General features: G+C 54.4%; 1 pseudogene; it reads right to left on the bottom strand.

Annotated features, from left to right (window-relative positions):
- Window positions 1-914: 914 nt before the first annotated feature.
- LOC135529946 (probable N-acetyltransferase camello) lies at window positions 915-4,030 on the bottom strand (annotated as a pseudogene).
- Window positions 4,031-4,093: the final 63 nt, after the last annotated feature.

The raw sequence follows: 4,093 nt of genomic DNA, 5'->3' as shown, positions 1-4,093 counted from the left end.
CCCCCTGCAGTAAGTCCAGTCCTCCTATTTCCCCCCTGCAGTAAGTCCAGTCCTCCTATTTCCCCCTGCAGTAAGTCCAGTCCTCCTATTTCCCCCCTGCAGTAAGTCCAGTCCTCCTATTTCCCCCCTGCAGTAAGTCCAGTCCTCCCTATTTCCCCCTGCAGTAAGTCCAGTCCTCCTATTTCCCCCTGCAGTAAGTCCAGTCCTCCTATTTCCCCCTGCAGTAAGTCCAGTCCTCCTATTTCCCACCTGCAGTAAGTCCAGTCCTCCTATTTCCCCCTGCAGTAAGTCCAGTCCTTCCTATTTCCCCCTGCAGTAAGTCCAGTCCTCCTATTTCCTCCCTGCAGTAAGTCCAGTCCTCCTATTTCCCCCTGCAGTAAGTCCAGTCCACCCTATTTCCCCCTGCAGTAAGTCCAGTCCTCCTATTTCCCCCCTGCAGTAAGTCCAGTCCTCCCTATTTCCCCCTGCAGTAAGTCCAGTCCTCCTATTTCCCCCCTGCAGTAAGTCCAGTCCTCCTATTTCCCCCTGCAGTAAGTCCAGTCCTCCTATTTCCCCCCTGCAGTAAGTCCAGTCCTCCTATTTCCCTACAGTAAGTCCAGTCCTCCTATTTCCTCCTGCAGTAAGTCCAGTCCTCCCCTCTATTTCCTCCTGCAGTAAGTCCAGTCCTCCTATTTCCTCCCCTGCAGTAAGTCCAGTCCCTCCCCCTGCATTTCCTCCTCTATTTCCCCCTCCAGTCCTCCTCCTATTTCCCCCTGCAGTAAGTCCAGTCCTCCCATTTCCCCCTGCAGTAAGTCCAGTCTCCTATTTCCCCCGATGCAGTAAGTCCAGTCCTCCTATTCCCCTGCAATCGAATCCTCCTATTTTCCCCTGCAGTAAGCCCAGTCCTCCTATTTCCCCCTGCAGTAAGTCCAGTCCTATTTCCCCTGCAAGTCGGCCCCTTCCCCCTGCAGTAGGTCAGTTCTATTTCCCCCTGCAGTAAGTCCAGTCCCTCCTCCTATTTCCTCCCTGCAGTAGATCCAGTCCTCCACCTGTTTCCCACAGTAAGTCCAGTCCTCCTGTTTCCCCTGCAGTAAGTCCAGTCCTCCCTATTTCCCCCTGCCCAGTGAGTCCAGTCCTCCTATTTCCCCCCTGCAGTAAGTCCAGTCCTCCTATTTCCCCTGCAGTAGTCCAGTGCTCACCCTATTTCCCCCCTGCAGTAAGTCCAGTCCTCCTATTTCCCCCCTGCAGTAAGTCCAGTCCTCCTATTTCCCCCTGCAGTAAGTCCAGTCCTCCTATTTCCCCCTGCAGTAAGTCCAGTCCTCCTATTTCCCCCCTGCAGTAAGTCCAGTCCCTCCTATTTCCCCCTGCAGTAAGTCCAGTCCTCCTATTTCCCCCCTGCAGTAAGTCCAGTCCTCCTATTTTCCTCCCTGCAGTAAGTCCTCCCTGCAGTAAGTCCAGTCCTCCTATTTCCCCCCTGCAGTAAGTCCAGTCCTCCTATTTTCCCCTGCAGTAAGTCCTCCCTGCAGTAAGTCCAGTCCTCCTATTTCCCCCCTGCAGTAAGTCCAGTCCTCCCTATTTCCCCCTGCAGTGAGTCCAGTCCTCCTATTCCCCTGCAGTAAGTCCAGTCCTCCTATTTCCCCCTGCAGTAAGTCCAGTCCTCCTATTTCCCCCTGCAGTAAGTCCAATCCCTCTCTATTTCCTGCAGTAAGTCCAGTCCTCCTATTTCCCCCTGCAGTAAGTCCAGTCCTCACCCTATTTTCCCCCTGCAGTAAGTCCAGTCCTTACCCTATTTCCCTCCCTGCAGTAAGTCCAGTCCTCCTATTTTCCCCCCTGCAGTAAGTCCAGTCCTTACCCTATTTCCTCCCTGCAGTAAGTCCAGTCCTCCTATTTCCCCCTGCAGTAAGTCCAGTCCCCTCACCCTATTTCCCCCTGCAGTAAGTCCAGTCATCCTATTTCCCTCCCTGCAGTAAGTTCAGTCCTCCCTATTTCCCCCTGCAGTAAGTCCAGTCCTCCCTATTTCCCCTCCCTGCAGTAAGTCCAGTCCTCCTATTTCCCCTCTCCCTGCAGTAAGTCCAGTCCTCCTATTTCCTCACCCAGTGAGTCCAGTCCTTGCCCCTATTTCCCCCTGCAGTAAGTCCAGTCCTCCTATTCCCCCCTGCAGTAAGTCCAGTCCCTCCTATTTCCCCCCTGCAGTAAGTCCAGTCCTCCTATTTCCCCCCTGCAGTAAGTCCAGTCCTCCTATTTCCCCCTGCAGTAAGTCCAGTCCTCCCTATTTCCCCCCTGCAGTAAGTCCAGTCCTCCTATTTCCCCCTGCAGTAAGTCCAGTCCTCCTGTTTCCCCTGCAGTAAGTCCAGTCCTCCTATTTCCCCCCTGCAGTAAGTCCAGTCCTCCTATTTCCCCCTGCAGTAAGTCCAGTCCTCCTATTTCCCCCTGCAGTAAGTCCAGTCCTCCTATTTCCCCCTGCAGTAAGTCCAGTCCTCCTATTTCCCCCTGCAGTAAGTCCAGTCCTCCTATTTCCTCCCTGCAGTAAGTCCAGTCCTCCCTGCAGTAAATCCTTACCCTATTTCCGTCCCTGAAGTAAGTCCAGTCCTCCTATTTCCCCCCCTGCAGTAAGTCCAGTCCTCCTATTTCCCCCTGCAGTAAGTCCAGTCCTCCTATTTCCCCCTGCAGTAAGTCCAGTCCTCTCCTATTTCCCCCCTGCAGTAAGTCCAGTCCTCCTATTTCCCCCTGCAGTAAGTCCAGTCCTCCTATTTCCCCCTGCAGTAAGTCCAGTCCTCCTATTTCCCCCTGCAGTAAGTCCAGTCCTCCTATTTCCCCCTGCAGTAAGTCCAGTCCTCCTATTTCCCCCTGCAGTAAGTCCAGTCCTCCTATTTCCCCCTGCAGTAAGTCCAGTCCTCCTATTTCCCCCTGCAGTAAGTCCAGTCCTCCTATTTCCCCCTGCAGTAAGTCCAGTCCTCCTATTTCCCCCTGCAGTAAGTCCAGTCCTCCTATTTCCCCCTGCAGTAAGTCCAGTCCTCCTATTTCCCCCTGCAGTAAGTCCAGTCCTCCTATTTCCCCCTGCAGTAAGTCCAGTCCTCCTATTTCCCCCTGCAGTAAGTCCAGTCCTCCTATTTCCTCCCTGCAGTAAGTCCAGTCCTCCTATTTCCCCCTGCAGTAAGTCCATTCCTCCTATTTCCCCCTGCAGTAAGTCCAGTCCTCCTATTCCCCTCCCTGCAGTAAGTCCAGTCCTCCTATTTCCCTCCTGCAGTAAGTCCAGTCCTCCCTGCAGTAAGTCCAGTCCTCCCTATTTCCTCCCCGCAGTATTCCAGTCCTCTTATTTCCCCCTGCAGTAAGTCCAGTCACTCTTATTTCCCCCTGCAGTAATTCCAGTCCTCCTGTTTCCCCCTGCAGTAAGTCCAGTCTGTACTCTATCAGGGTAAAGTTGGTGATTTTGGCGATGGGCTCAGGGATGACGAACTCTCTGACCCGTGTGTAGCCCACGTTCTCATACAGCCTCTGTGCATCAGTCTGCACTTACAGACGTGTAGAGGACGACCGCAGGAAGCCCCTCTCCTGCTGAAGTCTGCCACTGTCCTGCTGAGGGCCTTGGCGATGCCCATCCTCCGGTGGTGTACGACATACAGACAACCTCTTCAGCTCCATGCAGCCTGGTGCCCTCTCCGCGGGCAGGCAGGCCACCGTCGCCACCACCCGGCCGTCGCTCTCAGCCACCCAGAAACACGAGTCCTTGTTCTCCAGGTAGGTCTCCTGGATGTGGTCGAGGTCCTTCCTCAGGGAGGTGTCGATGTAGCTGTTGAAGAGGTAGCCCACCAGCTGCTTGGCCCCGGCCAGAGGAGAGTGACTCCTACTACAGGCAGCAGGACGGGACTTGGAGCTGGCCAGCAGGGCGCAGAACGTGACCATCAGGATCATCTGGGTCAGGGGCTGTTTGAGGAGGTGCATGAAAGAGGAGGGGACGTGCTCGCTCATCCCCATGGTGAAGATCTCCTTCACGGTCTCCTTGTCGTCTTCCTCAAATCTTCGGATCGTGATGCCAGCCATGGCACTGCTCTGCCCTTTAGTAGAGAGGACACAGTGAGAGCTGACAGTCTACTCAGTACAACATACCGTTCAG

Source organism: Oncorhynchus masou, unplaced genomic scaffold (assembly GCF_036934945.1).
Source record: "Oncorhynchus masou masou isolate Uvic2021 unplaced genomic scaffold, UVic_Omas_1.1 unplaced_scaffold_12141, whole genome shotgun sequence".
In the NCBI taxonomy this organism is placed as follows: domain Eukaryota; kingdom Metazoa; phylum Chordata; class Actinopteri; order Salmoniformes; family Salmonidae; genus Oncorhynchus; species Oncorhynchus masou.
This window is presented reverse-complemented; position numbering and strand designations above follow the sequence as displayed.